Below are 23,681 nucleotides of genomic sequence, written 5' to 3'. Positions count from 1 at the left end.
AACAAGAGTACCAATGGAGGCCCATATCTCTTGGGTCTGAATATTTAAAGATAATTTAAGCTAACGGACTCTTTAAGTATGTTCTGTCCTCCTTCCCTGAAAAATAAATCTTCATAATGATTTGGAAGACCGAGTTTAAATTTCTGGTTCTCAAAATCTCCGGTGCTCCATGTAAAACATGGGAGTGCAAAGGGGATCCCATCTTTGCCAGCTTGTCCTGAAGTCTTCCACTGTCTCTTCTAACCTCAAATTTGTCTCGTGCCACAGGGGCCTCATGTATATGAGACCTTAACCAATGTTTCCACACTTCCTTTACACCAAACTTTGTTCATGCTATTTGGCCAGGGAATTTCAGGGACCGTGTACCTGGAACATGGTTTTGTTTTTGTTTTTGTTATTTTATGTAGGCTTCATGCCCAGCATGGACCCACATGCAGGGCTTGAACTCATGACCCTGAGATCAAGACCTGAGCTGAGATCAAGAGTCGGACACTTACCTGAGCCACCCAGGTACCCCAGAACATAGTTTTGAAAGGGGAAAGTCATCTCTGAATAAGCATATCACACTGACTCCATTGAGGAAAACATGGCAATAGGACCAAAGTGTAGACTTCTAAAGCATAGGCTCATAACAGGGTTCCCTGTTCATGTGCCTAGAGGAGGTATTGATAGTGATTATCATTCAATTAAATAATATTCAGAAGGATGAACTGTTAGCATGCAAAAACATGGTTATTATTTCTATGAAAACTGTTGGAAACTTTGGAGAGCCTATATATGAGCAGCTGAAACATCATTATTATATTAGATGTGGGGAAAATATATTAAAAATGTATTGAATTATAAAAAATATGTTAAAATATAGAAGTTTCCTGCATTCAGCTCGATTACCAAATGTTAAGTTCTTTACCAAATTCAGGAATTGAAAATGATAGATTACACACTATAAATAGGATTTATGCAAGAAAATCAGCAAGTAGTTCCAATCTGTGGCTTCTATTTCCAAGAAATGGCTATGTTCTACAATAAAGACAAACTGAATTTTCACTTATTTCTTTCAGATAAAATGGAAGAAAACACTTAAGATATCATTTCAAAATATATTTCCTACTTGAATCCAAGTTTTCTTTTATATAACTGATCAATGCTCAGCCCTAATCTTGTTGGCAAACAAGCTTCTCCTATAACTGGTTCTGAGTTAGGGAGGTGATAGGTTGAAAGGGTAGGGGTGAGAGAGCAGGTCTGTCTTGTTGCAGATACTGTAACAGCCATACTCTATTAAGAACAAAATAAGTATAAACCCAACCATGTGTGTAACACTCGTAAAATTTGTAAAGTAAATTGAACGTTGACTATATTAGGATTATGTCTTAACTCTGGATTAGTTTTTGAGAGGGGCTATGGAAATCCTGAATAAGTATGGTTATCTAATATATTTTCTGTAGACTTCAAGACAAACCTTTATACTGTAGCATTCTGTGACTCAATAGACTGACCCTAATGCCAACCTTAAAGAAAGTACTCCTCATCTTTTCCTTGGTTTTGACTATATGAAAGCCTTGTGACTTAAATAGCATCATTTTTTGCATAATATCTTGTTTTAAAAGATTTTATTTATTTATTCATGCGAGGCACAGAAAGAGAGGCAGAGACACAGGCAGAAGAAGAAGCAGTCTCCCTACAGGGAGCCTGATGTGGAACTTGATCCTGGATCACACCCTAAGCCAAAGGCAGAGGCTCAACCACTGAGCCACCCAGGCATCCCTGCATAATATCTTTAGGAGGTTTTACTTCAAAGACTGGACTTGCTAACTGAGAAACCTAGGAGAAGTGTACTAACTCCAAGTGAGTTTAAGAAAGATAGTCAAATTATAGCAGAATGAAAGATCCAGAAGAAATATAAAATTAAGAGAAATTTAAGCAATCGTGCCGATGGCCCTTTTGAGAGAGAGAGAGATGGAGAGGGAGAGGAGTATGTTCATAGATTTTTCTTTTGGTGAAGTGGCAAGAATCTTAGAAACTTCACAATTTCAAGAGTAGTTGGTTGTGCAGTTGGAGTGCATGGCCCCTCCTCTCTTCACTAGGATGGAGGTGGGCTTTAGAGAGAGAACTCATGTATTTCATACTTGCAGTGATGCAAGGGAGAAAATTGAGGAGTTGTCTTACTCTTTTAAATTATTGTCACCACTGATTTTAAAAAAAATAACTTTGTGAAGTAGAAGTTGGTATCCTTAGAAGAGATTATAAAGAATATAATACTCCCTTTCTTTCCTTTTACTTCTTCTGTGGCAGACTTCCTAAAATTTTGGTGATAAGGCTTCTGAAAGCAGTCTGCTCTTTCTGGGCTGCCCACAACGTTTGGAAAACCTGAATATTTCCAAGTCGGAGGCAGCCTTATGGCAGGACCATTGTTGCTTATCAAAAGCTCTGGCATGCTCCATCTGTTATTAGGGACCTAAAACTCCCTATTACCTCCACCTGTGCTTCTCAAAGTCAGTGTGCCTATGCATTACCTGGCGATCTTGTTAAAATGCATATTCTGAGTTAACAGAGGTAAGATGGGGCCTGAGGTTAGGCATTTTTAACAAACTGCCAGTCCACGCCAGTGCTGCAAATTGGAAGGACATGTTTTAAGTAGCAAGGACTTAAGCAAAAGCTCTCACTTAAGAATGAAATGTTTATATTGAGATTGTGAAATTCAGAAGAAGGGGTAGGGAAGCTGGGTCTTGGAAACATAGTCCTTGTTTATGAGTAAGTAAAAAGAATTGGTGACCAAAAAAAAAAAAAAGGCAACAATGAATACAAAAGTCCTACTAACTTCTAGCTTGGTTACAGTAACCAAAGTCAGGAGACCAGTTCCACAGTGGGTGGGAAGTGTTATCCATGGAAATCTGAACTGCTGTTCGAGAGGGAAGATGTCATGAAGCACAGCAAACATTTTGCACCCATACTAGTCACAAGTAAATCCCAGGCCAAACTTTCTAGCAACTGCTAAGTGGATTCCTCTTATCCCATCCTTCCAAAGCTGATAATGAAATTACAGCATTTAACACAAACCAGAATGAAGCACCATAAAATTAATAGACTATCTCACCCATGAAGGATAAGGATAAATTTATTCTGTGCCTTGGAGGAAAGTACTTTGAGGCCTATGTGCATGCTAATCCAAGAAGGGAAATCTCTGTAGCCAGAGGAAATATTGGCTGATCTTTCTTTGCTAGAACAGGGCGACTTGAGTCAGGGTGTTAGAATAGGTAAGAGGGTGTAGCCACAAGCCAGGATTGGCATGCAGAGTTTTCCCAATCTCCTTCTTCTCCTCAGGCAAGTTGTTTGGTGCCTTACTGGGCCAGCACCTGTTCAGCAAATTATGAAAACCTCACATGACTGGGTTCTGGATCATGGCATCAAGTGAGAGGAAAAAGTGATGATGGGGAAACTAAGGCGGGCAAGAATCCTTTCTCATCCAAGAATATTTTGGAGAAAGGAAGTATAGAGGGAAAGACAGAGGATAATTTTGCAACCGGTGGAAGTGAAATTAGGAGAATCAGAATTAGGTAGAGTGGCACTCTCTTTGGTAGGACAAGTATTAAAATACACTCTGTTTCATATTCTATTGACATTTAATAAAAACAAGCAGATTTCCTGGCCTTTGCCAGAATAAATAAGTCCTCAGAAATCCTATAAGCCACATATGCTTATGTTTTCCATACTTTGGGGGGGTTTTGTAGCCTTGTGGTTTGAAGCACTGATTTGAGATCCAAGCTTTCCAGGTACAAATCCTGTTATACTGCCTCTTACCATTTGGGAAACCCTGGACACATTTTTTAACTTCTTTTGCTTCATTTTCCTCAATGTAAATGGGAATAATGCCTCTTCAGTAAGAATTTTATGAAGGTCCAATGAGGTAGGATTGCACAAAGTACTTACAACAATGCCAGGTACTGAGTAGGCACTGTTCGGGTCACTATTATTATTGTTGTTGTTATTATTGTTTTCATCATCTTGAGGATAAAGCATGCAGAGTAGCATGCTGTCGGAAACAATCTGACAAATAAAGCCAGATAAAATTTTTTTGAATTTTTATTTATTTATGATAGTCACACACACACACACACACAGAGAGAGAGAGAGAGAGAGAGAGAGAGAGGCAGAGACATGAGACATAGGCAGAGGGAGAAGCAGGCTCCATGCACCGGGAGCCTGATGTGGGATTCGATCCCGGGTCTCCAGGATCGTGCCCTGGGCCAAAGGCAGGCGCTAAACTGCTGCGCCACCCAGGGATCCCCTAAAGCCAGATAAAATTAAGAGCAAGTTGAAGATGATTTCTGATAGTACTGTTAATTATAACACAGAGGAAACTGTTCTCCAGAGAAACAATTGCTATTTTGATGGGTTCTTAAGTTAATATACCACTTGATTTTTTTCAGTTCAACAATTCAATAACTACAGTGAGCCAGAATAAGTTATACAGCAGTGTATAAAATATGATTTTTATTTATTTAATATATAATATGTAAAGCTTTTATGCTAGAAGGGGACCTAGGGTTGTCACTATTCTCTCCAAAGATCTCTGTAGCATTATTAGTGCCATGGCTTCAATAGTTATACCTTGTGGGGCACCTGGGTGGCTTGGCGGTTGACAATCTGCCTGTGGCTCAGGTCATGATTCCAAGGTCCTGGGAATGAATCCCACATCAGGCTCTCTGCAGGGAGCCCGCTTCTCTCTTTGCCTATGTCTCTGCCTCTCTCTCTGTGCTCGTGAACGAATACATTAAAAAATCTTAAAAAAAATAGTTGCACCTCGTTTTGCTGATTTCTGCTAGCTAAATGTTTCCATTGGTTTGTTCTAATGCTTCATTTGACAGAGGTGCCTACACCAAGGCCCTGCATAAAACTGCCATCAATAAATTTGGCAGGGCGGTTGGCCTCAAACTGCAGAAGATCCAAACACGTTTTGGAGAGGGAACAATAAAATAGACCCTTTCTGTCCTGGGCCTGCCGCATTCTGATTGCCACCATGTACATGCCCAGAGCCTGAGAAATGCTGTCCTTGTATGTTGGGCCAGAAAGAAAAATCTGCAGTGAGAGATAGGACTGCTCTGGTGTTTATTTATTGGGGGCTATATAGTTTTAATTCTGGCTCTAAATTCCGTAGCTTGAAGTGTGGTTTGTGGGTAAGGGACAGGTGAATTTCCAAAAGTGATCTCAGAAGGTTGACTTTTAGAATCCCCAAAGATGGGGATAAAAGGGGGACGTTTTAAATAAACCAAGTGCCCACAATGGCTTTATTACCACACTGCTACTTCACACTGTAGATTACATGAAGGCCTGGAGACTAATTTCAGCAACAGGCACAATTTACTAGCTATAGTGGGCCTCAGATGAATAGTTTCTTGTAAAATCAGTGGCAGCTTTATCCTAGCAGAGCACAAATAAATCAGCTCTTATTATTCCACATTCATTTAATCCTGGGACATTAGTCAGCGAGACCTTTCTGCAGCCTAATAAACAGTAGCGGCTGCAGTTTTTCTTTATGAGAGTAGTTGTTCATCCTAAATTAGAGCCAGCATTAGGCCGAGGCAGAAACTTTTGCGGGATGATTTAAAGATATATAATATGAGACCATAATAGTGTATGAAAACTGTACCCATGTGTATAAATATAGCAGGGCCATAATTCTGCTGTACGTGGATTACTTTTGAGCATGTGGCTTATTTTCTCTCTCTCTCTTTCTCTCTCTTGAGTATTCTTTGTGGCAGGTGATGCTATTAACCTGTCTCTCTGGATGTGACTTGAGTGTCCTTTGGTGTCTCTTGGGAATCAGGTGTTGAAACAGCCTCCTTCTCTTTCTACTTACCCAGAAGAAAGTCTACCAGTTTCCAACCTGGTAGAGGAGGACACAAGTGCCATGAGTCTGGACTGTGTGCCTGGCTGTTTCTGTCTGCTGGATTGTAACTCAAATCAAAATCATAACCCAAGCCCAAATAAAACTTAAAAAAATTATTTATTCATGAGAGACACACACACAGAGAGAGAGAGGCAGAGACACAGGCAGAGGGAGAAGCAGACTCCATGCAGGGAGCCTGATGTGGGACTCGATCTCAGGACTCCAGGGTCACACCCTGGGCTGAAGGCAGGTGCTAAACCTCTGAGCCACCCAGGGATCCCCCAAATAAAACTTTTATTCTAGGTAAGTTCAAGCTGGAAATTTCCTATTATAACATCACCATGCATGTATGTTAAGAACACAATTTGACTCATATTGTAACTGATGTGGCTTACTGAGGTGCTTTCTAAAGAACTTCTTTATACAAATTGACATATTTCATGGGTGCACATGGTTTCTGAATAGGGGAGACTACTTTGTTTTTGGTCATCCACAGTATATATGTGACCTCAGTAAACTGTGGGCTACTTCCATGGAGGATATTCTTTCAGACATCCAATCAGGAAGCCATCAGCTTGTTAAAAATACATGTGGGAGAGGCACCTGGGTGGCTCAGTGGTTGAGCTTGGACTCCTGGGATTGAGTCCCACACTGGGCTCCCTGCGTGGAGCCTGCTTCTCCCTCTGCCTATGTCTCTGCCTCTCTCTGTGTGCCCTCATGAATAAATAAACAAAAATCTTAAAAAAAATACATGTGGAATCACTTGCTCAATCACAAGCAAATGGAAAATCAAAAACGAATTTCTTCACTCCTATGTGTAGAGTGTAAATCACATTTCCTATACAGATTGAGTTTGTATGCTAACATAGGGCTTTTCACAGTTCAGCAAGCATTAACTGAACACCCACTATGTGCACTCCACTGTGGAATTCTGTGTACACCTGCTTTTTTGAAATCTATTTCTTATGGTGGAGAGAAGAGGAAATCTAGTCCAGATCATTGGATCTCAGGAACATAAGCAGTGGAACTAATATAAAATCGAGACACATTTTCCCTTATATACATAGAAAACACAGTGATCATCACCAGGTGTCACTGTGTTTGACCAGTGAATTCTAGCCCATTCACTTAATGAAAGTATTCTTACACAATTCCACTATTTGGAGACAATAAAGACAGAAGCCACAAACTGGGAAACACTACATGCTAGCACTAAGGAGTTGTAGGTAGACAGTGCTCAAATGGATTTATTTTTCTATAGCTAAAATTTATACCCTATAGATAAAATAGTCTTTCAATACAGTATGTGTATAGTTAGAACAGATTGTTTTCCCACAAGAATATATGCACATGATCCTTCCTCTTGGGATTACATGAGTTTGAGGGCAGACTTTCATGGATCCTGATTTTTCTGAGCATATTACCTCTGTGTGAGTGAAGGATTCCTGTCCTGTTAAAGTGTGGCCACAGGGTTTAGCTAATTCCAGCTCATCTTTGTACAGTACATCCTGCTGGTTTCTAGGGTAGATCAGATGATCCACAGAGGACATCTAAAGACAAAGCCATTGTAGCAGCTGGAGGAAGGACATCAAGTGGTCAGTGTCTTGTCCTCATATGGCAAGACCAGCCTATTATTAGGCAATGATTTCAGAAATAGATGAATAGATCTGTGAGCACAACAAATACCCTATACTTCTCTTATAGCATCTTCGAAGCCTAAAGAACATGATAAAAAGCCTATATAACTACATAACAATGTACCAGATGTACATTGTACTGCCAATTGATTTACTGACATAGGTTGACGAAAATCATTAAGAAGTCACCAATCCTTAAAGATAAAACATGTCTAAAACTAGCTTCTTCCACTTTTTCTTTTTTAAGATTTTATTTTTTTATTCATGAGACACACACAGAGAGGCAGAGACACAGGCAGAGGGAGAAGCAGGCTTCATGCAGGGAGCCCGATGCGGGACTTGATCCCGGGGCTCCAGGATCACACCCTGGGCTGAAAGCAGATGCCCAGCCACTGAGCCACGCAGGGATCCCCTCTTCCACTTTTTTATACTATTCTTATACGTCAACTTATTTATAATAATTATGATCTAAAAATTCCCTAGAACTAAAAAATGAAATATTTGAAATCAAAAATCAAAAAAAGCAAAATCTTTGCTTTCCTGAGTACATTGGGGAGCATCCTACTCCTAGTTGCTGAGGTATATTATCACTATTTTATTGCTCTATCTCTATTCTCTCTGGCTGCTTGCTCCTTCCATAGCCCTTAGAAATTTTTTGGCTTCCATCTTTTGAGATTCCACTTAAACAGCCTTCTTTGTACTGACTCTAAAACAGCCTAACCCAACTTTATTCCATGCATGGACCCACATTTGATCCATAAGAAAGCCTCATATTTCGTTCTTTTTTGTTTTTTTCCCCATCCCCAATAACCTATGAAAATCAGGCTGTTCCCTAATTTCAGTATTTTCTCATTGAGTTCACTTGTCACAGAACCACTCAAACTCTCTCCATATCCTGACAATTTTTATATTCTCAGTATGGGTGAGAGGTTTAAGAATCATCTAGTAGGTCCTCAGTCTGTCTTCCATGCAAGCTTCTCCTGTTTCTAGCCTCACAACTCCTGTTGCCATCTGCTATTATTTTCACATGATGGATGAAATAGAGACTGGAAGACCCTTCAGTGTTTTGTTATGCTGAGTTGCACATTTTTAAAGAATGTAATTTATGCAAATGGTTGTACTCCTTCTGTATTCATAGTCCCCACCTGACCTTAGTCTACACTGGATATTTTTTAATCTTGAATCTGCACATCTTCTGTGCCTTGGGTGAAATGAATGAGCTATAGGAGTGCTCTTTCTTGCTTGCACCAGATTTCTTCCAAGCAAAAACTACCCAGCATTGCCACATTTTCATTTTGCTGTCATAGAACTGGAAACTAGAAGCAAATACTGCATGAGCTCTGTTTTGTGGGTTAATTGCTTGTAGTTTAATTTTGGAATCTGTAGAACTTCAACTATGAATCTGCATGAATCTTTTAATGAAAATTATAGCTTTCATAAATATCTGTAGTTGTGGCAAAGAGGAGAGGAATGTAGAGGAGTAAGAGAGTAATTGGTAGAAGGGGAGAAAAAAAGCTCTTTTTGTTTAAGTACTTAACTATTCTCAGGGCTCTATGTCCATGGACTAGAACCTATATTTGTTGCAAAGGCAAATGTTTTCCTATTGGATTTTAAAATCTGGAGAGGTTTAGAGATGATCTTGTGCAACCCTTTTATTTTATGGTTTACATTGTATAATGGGTTGGAAAAAAGTTCATCTCTTTTAGTTTTAAAATTCTCCATTCTCTAAAACTGAATCTTATATTTTAAGTCATTTGTTTTCCGTGGGTCACATAGCTGAATAGTGGCAGAGATGACACTAGAACTCAGTTTCAATATGTGAAGCTTTCTCCTTTGTTGGAGCTAAAACTGGAAAATTATTTATTTCAGGATCTTCTGTTTCCATAGAATATAAACAAAAATGCATTGACCATTGAAGATTTCCACCTCACTTGTCACCCATGCTTATTATAGTTTTCAGGGTGAAAGTGTGTGTGTGGTGAGTGATGGTGACAGATACGAAGGTAGTACAGGTAAAGATACTGACAGTTTTTCTAAAATATTGCACTGATTTCTCCCAAGAAGTTTCAAAAACAAAAACTTAAGAAGCAAATGCAACTTATGAAGAATGAATAAGTAAATTTGTATAGGCAACTTCATTTTACACACTTTCCCCATATTTTTAAAAATTACCTAGACTGCAAGATGCATCCTTAATTTATCAGACTCAATGTAAGTTAGTTTTCTTACTATTAGTCAGGCAGTTCTAGGGCATTAGGTAACTTGATCTCTCTGTTCTTGTTATCTTTGCAGTGTAACAAACTACCCTAAAATTTAGCAGCATTAAACAATAACCAGTTGATTAAGTTTCTGGATTCTCTGAATTAGGAATTTTGAAAAAGTACAGTAGGGATGGCTTGTATCTGCTCCATGACGTCTGGATCCTCACTGGGGATGACTTGAATGACTGGGATGACTTGAACACGACTTCCTCACTCACATGTTCGGTTTATGGGCTGAGATGGCTGAAGGATGGACTCTGTAATTATTGACCAGAGGACATCTATGTGGTCTCTTCAGCATGGTGGCCAAAGAGTTATTTTTTTATAAGGTGACTCAGGGCTCAAAGAACAGGAGGGCAAGGTAGAAGTTGCATGGCCTTTTATGACCTAGCCTTGAAAGTCATATATTGTCACTTCACCACACTGTAGTGGTTTAAGAAATCTCAAGTTCATATAGATTCCAGAGAAAGGGATAGTCAATAGCTCTTGATGGAAGACCATCAAAATGTTTGTGATCATGTTTTAAAAACAACATGCCCCAGTTAATCCACTTCCCAACTATTGGTTTTGTCATTCATTTACGTTTTACTTCCATTTTAAATCCTTCAAGAGATTATTGCTTTAAAAAAATATTTAGATTCATCCACATAATATACTCTGCTGTACCTTATTTCCTATTGCATCTCCTGGTTTCTGTTGATCTGGAAATGTCTTTGTCTTTTACCTTTGAAGACTCTTTTTTTCTGAGTTTAGAATTCTACAGTAGAATTCTAAAGATATTCTATTATTTTTATTTAAAAAATTAAACTCTCAGGATCCCTGGGTGGCACAGTGGTTTGGCGCCTGCCTTTGGCCCAGGGCGCGATCCTGGAGACCCAGGATCGAATCCCATGTCGGGCTCCCGGTGCATGGAGCCTGCTTCTCCCTCTGCCTATGTCTCTGCGCCTCTCACTCTCTCTCTCTCTCTCTCTGTGACTATCATAAATAAATAATAATAATAAAAAAATTAAACTCTCAGACTTTTTTTTTTAGTGATAATGTCTTTTTCTACTTGCTTTTGTTTTTATCTTTAGTTTTCAGCTCTTTGATTATGAGGAACCTAGATATGGTGTTTTCTGTATTTATCCTGCCAGCATTTCTTAAACATGTGGCTTGATGTCTTTCATCAGTTTGGGAAATTACTCAATTTTTAGTCTCTTTAAAGTTTATTCTTTCTTAGTCTTTCTTTCCTCTGCTTTTGTGACTCTAATTATACATATTGAGATTTTTAACACAGTGTTCACACATGTACTCTTTTTCTGTACTTTCCATTCTTGTGACTCTTAATGCTTCAGTCTGGATATTTTTAACTCAAACTTTCCAGTTAACTATTTTCTCTTCTGCTCTGTCTAGTCCTGCTTTTCAAGTTATCTTTTGTGATCTCCATAATTTCAGTTATTGTATTTTTAAATTGGGGAATTCCATTTAACTTTTTCTTACGGATTCTGGTTTTCTGATTTTCCATTTTGCCATATTTTTTCTTTGACAATGATTACTTTAACATCTTTATCTGATAACTCTAATGTATGGGTTATTTGTAAGCTCATTTCTGTTTTTCCCTTGTTTATTCTCTTTCTTGCTATGGGAATGTTTTTAATTGAATATGTGGCATCACTTATGAAAAACATGAAAGGTCTGCGTAATGTTCTTTCCTTTGAGTAGGTTTATTTAGTCTTCTTATAGGCAGTAGAAGGGCAAATCATCTCTGTCCAAGTAGAGACTGAGCTGACCTAAGGGTGATTTTCAGTCTTGGTAAGACTCAATGTATTTCGAGTTTGAAATCACTTCTGTGGTTGAGCTCTCCTGTTTTCCCAACTGGGATGACATCTTTGTCTCTTTAATAGATCTTAGTCTTCTGTGTTCGTATCCTGAATACTATAAGACTATCCTAAATACTGCAGCATTTATAAGCTAATTTCTATTTGGGTTCTTAGCCTTGCCTTGTGCAGCTTATTTAGGCATATGTCTCAGGGGGAAACTGGAGTGTCCAGCACTCATTTCTGCATCTTGGCTGCTCAAGTCCTTTCTATCTTGGTACTTCTGAACTCCATTTTTTTTTTTTTTTTTTGCTTCTTTGATGAATGAGATGGCATAAGGCTCACTTGGCTTCTCAACACCTTAATGACCCTGAGAATGAACAGATGCTTCAAAAAGAAAAGAGGCATGCAGAAATTTTGACATTTCTCTATTAGTTTTCTCTTTCCCTAGGATCTGATTCCATAAATTCTGACTTTTCATCAGCTCTATAATGGCTTCAAATCAATGTTTAAAAAAAATCGAAATTGTCCATATTTCAGCAGGATTGTTGGTCTGCTACAAACTATTCTATGGTAGCTATGGTTAGAGGTCTAGCTCATTCAATTTCACAGAAATTACATAGAAACAAAATTTAAAGTAAATTTAATGTTGTAACCATTTCTTCTAATTGGTATGAAACTATTAAAAAATCTAATTATAGCTTAAATGATTCTCTTTCTGTTTCTTTTTCTGGTTGACAGTTTTAAAATTTATTTTTTATCTTGAGATCATTGTAGATTCACATGCAGTTGAAAGAAAGACTACAGAGTAATCCCATGTATGCTTTGCCAGTTTGCACCAATGGTAACATTTCACAAAATTAGAGTACAATATCACAACAGAAATATTGATGTTGATATGGTCGAGATACAGAACATTTCCAATATCATAAGGATCTCTTGTGTTGCTACTTTATATTCATACCAGTTTCCCTCCTGCCATACACTCTCCTTAAACTCTGGCAACTACTAATCTGTTCTCTATTTCTACTATTTTGTCATTTCAAGAAAACATGTAGCCATTTGGGAATTTTCTTTCCCTTAGCATAATTCTCTAGAGATTAGTTAAGGGTGTTGCTGATATCAATAGTCTCTTCCTTTTGGTTGCTGAGTAGGATTACATGATATGTCTATACCACCTTTTGTTCTACCAACTATTCACTCATTGAATAGTTGAAATTGAAAGATAAGTTGAAATCAAAAGTGAATTGAAAGATAAAATACTCTTTAGCTGTTTTAAATAAAGTTGCTAATGGTCACATTTGTAAAAATTTCTGTGTTAAACCTAGTCTCATTTCTCTGGGATAAATGCTCAAGAGAGCATTGGTGGTTTATATGGTAGCTGCAGGGTTTTATAAGAGACTTTATTAGTGACCCATTCTGTCCTGTTCCATTACCAGCATTTAGTGGTGTCACAATTTTTTAGGTTAGCCACTCTGATAGATGTGTAATATTATCTCATTGTAGTTTTAATTTGCACTTTTCTAATGCTAATCATGTTGAACATCTTCTCATATGTTTATTTTCCATCTTGTATATATTCTTTGCTCATGTCTTTTTCCCATTTTGTAACTGGAATTTTTTTTTTCATTCTTGAGTTTTGAGAATATTTATTCTAGATATTCATACTAAAAGCATAAAAGGAAAATTTGGTAAATAGACTTCATCAAAATTAAAACCTTTTGCTTTCTAAAAGATTCTGGGATAAGAGAATGAAAAGGCAAATTACAAAATGGAGAGAATATTTTTTGCCAATCACAGTTTCTGACAAATTTTTAATTTCACTGTCTACCTGTTCTTTTTTAATATATAGAAATTCAGTTGATTTTTGTTTGTTTATCTTGTATTCTATGACTTTGCTGAACTCACTAGTTCTCAGAGTTTTACTATTTGGTATTTTATCTGTATTGTTTATTGTATTCCTTGAGATTTTCTATCTAGACAATCATGTCACCTGCAAATTAGGACAGTTTTACTTTTTGCTTTACCATTTCTATGTCATGTATTTCCTTTCTTGCCTTATTTCACTGGCTGAAACTTCCAACATATGTTAAATATGCCTTGTTCTTGGCCTTAGGGAGAAATCATTTTACATGAAATAAAATGTCATTTGTAGGTTTTTGTAGATGCTCTTTTATCAAATTGAGGAGATCCTCTTCAATACCTATTTTTCTGAGAGTTTTTATCATGATTGAATTTTTGTCAAGTGCTTTTTCTGCATTAATGATTATGATCATGTGATTATTTTTTCTTCAACCTGTTAATTTGATGGATTACAATGATTTATTTTTGAATATTGAGTCAACTTCACATTCCTGGAATGAATGTGACTTGGTCATGGTATAGAATTAATTTTATGTGTTGTAGAATTCTATTTGCTATACTTTATTATCAAGTCTTGTGTCCATATTAATGAGGGTTATCAGCCTTCAGTTTTCTTTTTTGTACTTTCTCTGCATGGTTTTGATATCAGGGTATTTGTACCTTCATAAAATTAATTGGAATGTGTTCCCTCCTCTCCTAGTTTCAGAAAGATTTCTTTAAATGTTTGTTAGAAATCTCTAGTGAAACCATCTGGGCTTGGAGATTTCCATTTTGGGGATCCTAAAATTCTGAATTATTAGATTTTAATAGCTATAGTACTACTCAAGTTATTCATTTTGTTTTGGGTGAGTTGTAATAGATTGAATTTTATTTTATTTTTTTCCATTTCATCTTAACTATCAAGTTTATATATGTAGAGTTGTTCATAGTGTTCTCTTATCTTTTTGATGCCTGCAGTGTCTGTACTGCTGTGCCTGCTTCATTCATGATACTGTTAATTTGTGTCTTCTCTTTTATTGTCAGTTTTGCTAGAGGTTGGTCAATTTTTTCGATATTTTTGCTAGGTATGAGGTTCTGGGTTGACAGTTTTTATTCTTTTTGTACTTGGAAGATATCATGCTACTTCCTTCTGGTCTCTATGATCAGATATTTTTCAAAAATTGTTTCCCCTGGGTGCCTGAGTAACTCAGTTGGTTGAGCGAGTGTCTGACTCTTGATTTTGGCTCAGGTCGTGATCTTGGGGTTGTGAAATTGAGCCCAGCATCAGGCTTCATGCTCATGGGGAGTGTGCTTAATATTCTCTCCCTCTCCTTCTGCCCCTCCCCCTACTCACATGCTCTCTCTCTCTTTAAAATAAATCTTAAAATATATATATATATATATTTCCCGTGTATGTACAGCGTCAGTTTTCTCTGGCTAATTTCAATACTTTTTTCATTGTCTTTAGTTTTCAGAAGTTTAATTATGATATCTTGGCATAGATTTCTTTGGATTTCCCACATATAGGTTCAGTTACCTTCTTGAATCTACAGATACATGTCTCTTGTCAAATTTGGGAATCTTTTAGCTATTATTTATTTGAGTACTTTTCCAGTCCTTCTGCCTTTTTCCTCTCCTGAGACTTGGTGACATGAATGTTAGATCTTTTGCTAAAGTCCCACAGATACCTGAGCCTCTATTCACTTCTTTTCAGTATATTGTCTGTTGTTCAGATTGGGCAATTTCTCTATTTCTATCTTCCAGTTTAATAATTCTTCTTGTTGCCCTCGATTCTGTCCTTCAGACCATCCACTGTGATTTTTATTTTGGTTATTGTGGTTTTTAGTTCTAAAATATCCATTTGGAAAAAAAATTAAATTAAATATAAAAATAAAATTTCCATTTGGTTCTTTATATCTTTTACTGCTGATGCTTTCTATTTCTTTGTTGAGGCTTTCTATTTTTTTCTTTGTAATTGCTTGTTAAAGCATTTTATCATGACTGCTACAGAATTTTTGTTCAATAATTACACCATCTCTTCTCAGTGTTGGGATCCATTGATTGTTTTTTTCATTCAGTTTTAGATCTTCTTGATATGACCAGTAACTTTTGAATAAAATCTAGACAGTTTCAAATTATGTTGTGAAATTTGGTATCTTATTTTAAGCCTTTTGTTTTCATTAGTTTTTTCTCATACTGCTTTGGCAGGGGAAACAGAAGCACCACTTTGTTACTTCTAGATGAAGATAGAAATCTAAATTCCCCACTCATTGTCCCTTAAATCAGAAGAGAGATGTCCTTGTTTCTGCTAGGCAGGAATGGGATTCAGTCTCCCATGTGATCTCTAGTGATATTGTGATGGGAGCTGGCCTCATTACTGTCTTGAGATGGGGAAAGTTCTAGCTCTCTAGTAGGCCTCTTCTGATACCACCCCAGTGGGGAGGTGGGCAGGAGTTTTATTACTGGAAGATGGAGGTGGAAGTCCAAGGTCTTCATGTGGTCTGCACTGACACTATGGTGACGAGGGAGGAACTTGTTACCAGCTGCCAGGGATGAAAGTCCCAGCTCCCTATTTATCTTCTCTGAAACTATCTTGGTGGGGATGTTGGGACGCCTTGTTACAGCCTTCTGATGGTGGAAATCTAGCTTCTCATTTGGAGGTGGGTGAGGATGGCACTACATTTTTTTCTTTGGTGTTTGTCTGATGTAAAATGATTTTTGTCCAAAAATATGTCTGTCTTGCCAGGATGCCCCTTTTCTGGTCTTCTGGACAGAGACAGCTGGTTCTCATTAGGACTTTTTTTGTCTGATCTCTTTGGCATTTCTCGGTTGCTGGCTTCTGCTCCAAGTCTGAGATCTTTGAGGCAAAAGAAAATCCAGGGAACTCGCCATCATGTTGTTACTTGGACACTGAGTTTCCTGGCCAGATTGCTTTCTTTTCCCTAATTGTCAGAGTCTTCTTATATTTGTTTTATATAGACTGTGCAGTGTTTTTAGTTGTACTTAGTTGGAAGCACAGGAAAAAGTATACATTTTGCATCTTTCTGGATGTGGACATTCCTAAAATTCTAGAAAACATTTTCTTTTCACCTTCCTGTAATTAATATTTAATCCTGGCTTTAATTTTAAATTTTTTTCAGTGGCTTTCCTCTTCTATTTTGAAAGCTCAGTGTTTTCAGATTGTAGTATAAGGACTACTTCAAATGGTGTCAGTAGTCTTTGGATGTATCCCTTTCAATTTAAAGATTCCATAAGAGAGATACCTCTAAATAAAAACCACAGCTGGATGGAAGCATTGACATAACTAACCTAATGTCATGGCTAATCTAACAGTCTGGAATTAGATATGGAAATGTATTCTAAGATATTTTTATAGCCAAATTAGTTGTATTAGATTCAAAATTATGGAATATTTAAATTTCAAGGAACCTAAGCAGTCATCTAGCTGGATTTCCATTTATTTTACATCCTTGGCAGGTGATGATTCATGTGTTACATAGCATGTCTAGTGACTTAGACACTGATATGGAGTAGCCAAAGGTATATAGGGATGCATGTAGGACAGAAGTGGTGACCTGGGAATGGATGCAAACTGGGAAGGAATAAAGAATATTCAGTGAAAATCTCTTTACTATTTTACTATTAAATTATTTGTGGTTATAAAATGATTTGTTGGCTCATGGGCTGAGTATATTGTAATTCTATTCCCCAATGTTGTGTACTTCTTCACATTCTTAATACCCACAGTTGAGAGTAATGGAACATTAAATTTATTAAATAAAAATAGCTTCATCCTATATGATTAATTAAAGTATTGGGGGATAATTCTTGCCAATAGTGATCTGATAGAAGAAGGATTTTAATGTAATAGCAGTGCAATATTTAAGAGTCTTACTTGTTTATATGCATTATGGTGATCAAAAATTGGCATACCAGAATTATTTTCTGTAGGCCACTATTAAAGAATCATTGTTGCCAGGTATTAAAAAATATCCTGTGTATCTTCCTCTGAATTGAGGGATTGGATTTGTTCAGCTGATCTAGATTAAAATTTAGCTACTGAAGCCCAAGACATAGATATTGTACTCTGTCTTCTCAACTCCACATAATTGAGCTCTGGAATTCTTTTTTTTTTTTAAGATTTTATTTATTTATTCATGAGAGACACAGATAGAGAGAGAGAGAGAGAGAGAAAGTGAGAGAGAGGCAGAGACACAGGCAGAGGGAGAAGCAGGCTCCATGCAGGGAGCCTGATGTGGGACTCAATCCTGGGTCTCCAGGATCACACCCCAGGCTGAAGGCAGCGTTAAACTGCTAGGCCACCGCGGCTGCCCTGGTCTCTGGAATTCTGCAACAAGACTTACTCACATGTGAGCTCTGCAAGGGGTGATCAGTAGACTTTTTTCATTTCCTCCCATAATATATTTTAGGATGACTAGACTTGTCTGAATGGCTTAAAGATGGAAATAGGCAAAATGTTATTAATATTACATGAAATTAAATTAATGTTAATGTGGCCATATAGCATGGCTCATTGGGGGACAGTTCCAGTTTACAACTGTTGTCCTGTCATAGTTATTAATAGTGTCTCTGTCACTCTCAAAGTGTCCTGGCTTAGACAATAAATTATGTGGCCACTAGTTATGCTTTGTGTGTGTGTTTGTTTTTTGTTTTCGTTTTTGCCAGCCATACTGTAGATTTCATGAAAAACATTCAATATTTGGATAATGAGACTTATAATGAGCTTCTGATCATTCTCACACTGATGTGCACCATGAGATGCAAAAAAATAAACATACACTCACATTCTGCCAGTACTAGTGTGCTCTGTGGTCTGTGTTCATAATTGATCGAAATGCTCACTTACAGCTGGAGGTACTGAAAATGAAGTAATGCTTTTTCACCCAAATTCTCAGACCCTTCAAATTATATGAAAGGACCTTTTGACTGGAGAGAGGGCATCTATGGACCTTAGGTTAACTGCTCCTGCTGTAAATAATATTAAAGAAATTTGGGTAAGGTAGATTATTATTCATATCTTTAAAGTGCTGAGGAAGTAAAAGAGTCCAAAAAATGTAGAACCCTGCTTCTTGGTAGAGTAAGGTAACTAGAATCCAATACTGTTATCAAAAAAACTTCCTTTTATGTGCATTCAGATTTACAAATTTGTGGTTTCCTATCACAAACACTGCAGATAATATAAAATGTTATTTATGTTTATACAGGACTAGGATGGCAACATCTTTCCATTTTACCCTATCATGCCATTTTCTCCATTCAGATCTCGACATATTCACAAGCTTGAGAGACTGTACTTTCACATAGTAACAGATTGTTCAGCCGATCATTGCAGTTATTTATTGATGGGTTGGGGCATAGGTGTTTATAACTTTATTTGTATTTTTCCTTTTTTCAGTGTTAGTGTTGTGACCATGGCCAGTGTCTACTACCCAGCGCTGGGGTATGTTCTCAAGGTTTGGGAGAAACACAAGTATCAAGGATGGATACCTTGTGTTACTAAAGATAGCCATATTGATGCAGGATGAAAGATGTAAGGGAGAGTGTCTGGAGGGATGCGGTTGTAGTTTGGAAAGTGAAGTTTAATGTAGGACAGGCTCCAAGCTTGATAACAAATCTGGCTGGCGGTGCAGAGGGCTCATTGTGATTGGGTTCAGTAAACACTGTGTGAGGACCCACTGTTGATAAAAGTGCTGTTTCAAGTGAAACAACATCTGGCTTCCTTCCCATTCACCTCCCTCTTTCCTAGCCTGGCCTGCTTCTGGATTTGACCATAAGCCTGATCCTCCTCTAGAGGAGAATGGCAGTGGGAGAAATCAGACTGGGGTGGGTGAGCTCTGCAATTAATGTATAATTTCAGATGAATCACCTTCCCTAAGACTCCAACAGAAACAGAAGAAATTCCCTTACTTCTCTGGGCTTTAGGCTGAGGTCAGGATATACCTCTGAATATTCTCTACATGGCTGCCCTCTTTCTGGTTCTAGACCTAGGCTGAATTCCCAGAGAAGGCAGAAAGGAGGTCATTTTGGGCTTCAGAATGTGGAAGGATGAGCATATGAGAGGGGGTAAGACCATGAAGGTGGGTATGAAAGTCTTGCAGTCAACTCCTCTGGCCCCTTTCTCTTATGCTATGCACGGTCTTTGTACATTTCTAATCTAAAGGCTTTTACCTGACCATTTTTTTCCTCCACCACATGCATCAAAGAATGACTGGAACGAGGATCAAAAGGAATGTTAACGTAAGACATTTCTGCCATTAATAAAAGGAGACAAAAATCACCTTGTGTGTTCTGTGTGACAGGGGACATTAGTTTCAGCAGCAGGGGCCAGGACGAGCCTGAGAGGGGCTGCAGTAGTAAAGATCAGAATGTATCAGGGGAATGGGGACACGGGGCAAAGACGTGTTCTGCTGCTGCCACAGCTAGAGGGATGAGGCCCAGTGTCCACCTTTCCCTTCCTTAGGGCTTGGAAACAACAGGGGAAGGAGAAAGGAGAGGCCACGGAGTGAAGTGGGTAGCTCCGAAACAAAATGGAAAGAGCGTGAAAAGCACTTCCCAGTTGCTGATAGATTTCAGTTCATCATTGTTGATTTTGGACTAAAACCTTCTTTCCAGCCAAGCAGGCAGGCAGAGGTGAATTTATCAGATGTGATTTTTATCAGAACCCACCGTATGAGGCGGCCAGCAGTCACCGCAGGACCCCAGTGCCTGTGATTGGCTCTGACACATCCAGCCAAAAGGGCTCTCACTCCGAGAATGATCTTCTTTCTTAGATGGCATTGAGTCGGGACTGATTTTGAGAGCCAGTTTCAGTCAAGAATCATAAAGTTATTGCACATTTAAAACCGTCGGTATGAGAATCATTCCCTTTCTCTTTCCTCTCTCTCATCATTTCCCAGGGCTGCAAGGTTACAGAAAGGTCTAATCAATTGTCAAACTCTCTTTTATCACTGAGAAGGTGGTAAGAAAAAAAATCTAACTGCCCTACTGTAGGGGGTTCTTTGACTACACAGCACCCTTTTCCACATACAATGCCGCCGTGATTAATGTCCTCCCACCTCAGACCTTGTTAAAACCTGTTCTCTCAAGCAGCCTGGTGGAGCACACTGAGAGCAAGGCCAGGGTTGCATAAATCAACGTGTTCTCACAGCCCCCAGGATATCCATTATAGATGCCAGCTGGATGGCTGGAAGATAGAGAAAAATGAATATTGTATCCTGTGGCCTTTTGCCTCTAATGACCACTTTTCAACATTTTTGAAGGCATGATTAAATTTTGATAACTGGGGAAGTCACTCTGAGCAGGCTGAAATAGAGATAAATTGACGGAGGGTCTGACATCTCAGTGGAGAGCCAGCAACTAATTAGTGTGTGAAGCGCACTCTGAAAGAGATGTAAAAGGAGGCAGGTTTAATCAGAGGCGCTGCCGAGTTACAGGAATAGTCAAGGATAATTGCGGCCTAGGTGGAAATCACAGGCTCAATGAGCAGCTTTTTCCGTCTGCTTGATTGACAGCCGCTGACCTAGTGGCCGGCACCCTTGAACCCTTACAACAGTAACAGCCTTGTCAAAGCAATTTGCTCGCAGCTCTCCGTGACCAGTTATTTCAGCTGCCTGAGCTGGGACACCCAATTTGAAAGGGCAGCCTGCTCCCCTGGCTGGCTGGGAGCTGGGCGGAACAGGCTCATTATTTCCCACGACTTTACTTTTGAACCCGGTCGCCCTTTCTGGCTTCCAAACCTCCGCTGCCAGCTCAGACGGAGGCGTGCTCCCCGGACCGCTTCTGCAAAGATCCCGTGTCAGGGCAATTTGGCTGTTCTTTTGTGGGGCAGGGGGGCGGCGGCTCAGGGGCGCAAGGCTGCGTTTGGGAATTGGGGGAAAGGGAGTGATGGAGGGGGCAGAGGCAGACCCAGAAGAGGATCTGCTACCGAGGAGTGGCTTTCTCTAGCTGCCAGCTTGCAGATCCCACAAGGCCCACTAGGCCAAGCTGGGCTGGGGATCCGGGGTCTCCAGCTAACTCCGTGGTAGCAGGAGGGGGAACTCAGGGCAGCCCGGCCGCGCCTCTCCACCAACCTTTCACGACTGGCTGGGATAGCCGCCAGAGCACACATGCCTGCATTGCGTTTTGTCAGTGTAGAATTTCTTTTTTTTTTTATTGCTCTGCAAGGACTTAAACTGCATTTATTATTTTTTTTTAAAGATTTTGTTTATTCGTGAGAGACAGAGAGGCAGAGACATAAGCAGAGGGATCACGCCCTGAGCCGAAGGCAGACTAAACCTCTGAGCCACTCAGGCGCCCCTTAAACTGCATTTATAGGGTAACTTCTTCCCCCTAAAGCCTGCATTAGGCACCAAGAGATTGCTTTTTTCACCTTATTATGTTGTTTTTTTGTGTGTTTTTTTTTTTGGGGGGGGACTCCCTTCCAGATGGGAAGAACCAAGATTGCAGAGAGATGGGCGAAGAGCATCCATCGGACTGGTGTACAGGCTCTATGCTTTTCGAGTTGATGAATTAGTGTTTATTCCCCCTCCTCCCATTTCTGTCCTCCTCCTTCTTAGCTTAGAGCTTACTAGTCTCTCTTTTTTAAATGTGTTAGTCACATGGACCTGGAAAGATGTCCCAAACCAAGATGGTTGATGTTTGTAGTGACAGCTTGTGGTTTCAGAGAAGCCTTTGGTCAGAGTTGCTTTTTGCTTTGCTTTGCTTTCTTTCTGTAGCATTTTTCCCCCTCACATAAAAATGAGGCCTGGTTGTCAGAGGGCCTAATTACGTTCTTCAAATGTAGTGATCCTTGTATATTTGCTGTGTGGCTTGGCCAGTGGGAGTCTCCATGGCTTGTACCACATGTGGCTGCCTGATTGATGAAAATGGACATGGCTTCAAATTGTTGCTCATTTCCCTGGGTACACCTGTTTATACCACAGAATATTAGGTGGAGCGGCTATCCCATTCTGACTTCCTGGATGCTCTTCTCTCCCATTCTCCCTAGAGGTTGGCTGCTTTGAGTGAAGAGTGGGGAATATTCTCCAGTTACCAGCCTATGGATTCCTCAGGAAGCTGGAAGGTGAGGGGCGACATGTTCCCATATCCAAAATGACATCTGGCTTCAGGAGTCCCAGTCTCTAGGAGACGGGTACCCACCATTTTCAACATGGCACTCCTATTGCTTACAGTAACAATGAGGTTGTTTGCTTTCTCTTTTCCTTATGTTAGTTGGGAAGTGCCAAGAAAAATGACAGGGGAAAAATGAAAGATGATAGTATCTGGACTATAGGCTCTCCCAACTCCCAGACAGATAATTACTGTGCTTCATGCAAAATAAGTATTAAGGACACCCACGGAGCCTGTGCGGGAAAAGAAGATGAAGGTCTGAATTCTGCCTCATAGCTGAGGAATGCTTCACAGAAATGATGTCCCCAAAGGATAAATAGGAGTTTACCGGGTAAAGATGAAAGGAAGTGAATTCTCAGCAGAGGAAAGAGGATTCACAGAGTATCCAGTGAGCACTTGGCTGTGGCCTGGGCATCGTCAGGAACATCACCAGTGAAGCACACAGCAGCCAGATTATGAGAGACCTTGGGTGAACTCGAGGCCATGTCTGCATCCACTTTACCACCAAGGCACACAGCAGGTACTCCATAAATGTTTGCTTAATGAATGGAAGAACAAACGAATGAGGAACCTGGACATTAGTAGGGAATCTTGTGATAAGATTTTTTGAGATAAGGAATTAGCTGGCAGATAATGTAGGGGATGATTCACATCGGAGAGGTGCTAATGGTGAGGAAATGAGGCAAAATAGACAAGAAAAAGAGAGGTAGGGAGGACTGAAGCAGAAACATACCTTCAGGAATGCAGGGGAGGGCTCAGATTCGGGAGACGTTTCTGGCATGAACCCATGGTGCTCAATTGGAGGTGGGGGATGTGTTGAGAAGGACTGAGAAACCTCTAGGGTGTGGGGCTTGGGTAAAATAGAAATAGTACAGCACAACTATATGACCATTGTAAGAAAGAGCTAAACTTCAATAGGAGGGAGCAGTTGCACAGTGCAGCCAGGCAGCCAGGCAGCCAGGCTTTGGGAAGGGAGGTGGGGAGAGTTCTAGTTTGGCTTATCACTGGCATCTCCCCTTCATGCTCCAGTGTGGGCCTGTGGGTCTGTGAATCATCATATCAGCTGTGTACCACAACCTTCACTGGTATGCTATGAAATTTTGATAACTATATAAATTTATTTTTTCCT

This window comes from Nyctereutes procyonoides, unplaced genomic scaffold (assembly GCF_905146905.1).
Source record: "Nyctereutes procyonoides isolate TBG_1078 unplaced genomic scaffold, NYPRO_anot_genome, whole genome shotgun sequence".
Taxonomy (NCBI): domain Eukaryota; kingdom Metazoa; phylum Chordata; class Mammalia; order Carnivora; family Canidae; genus Nyctereutes; species Nyctereutes procyonoides.
Note: the sequence above shows the minus strand (reverse complement) of the source record.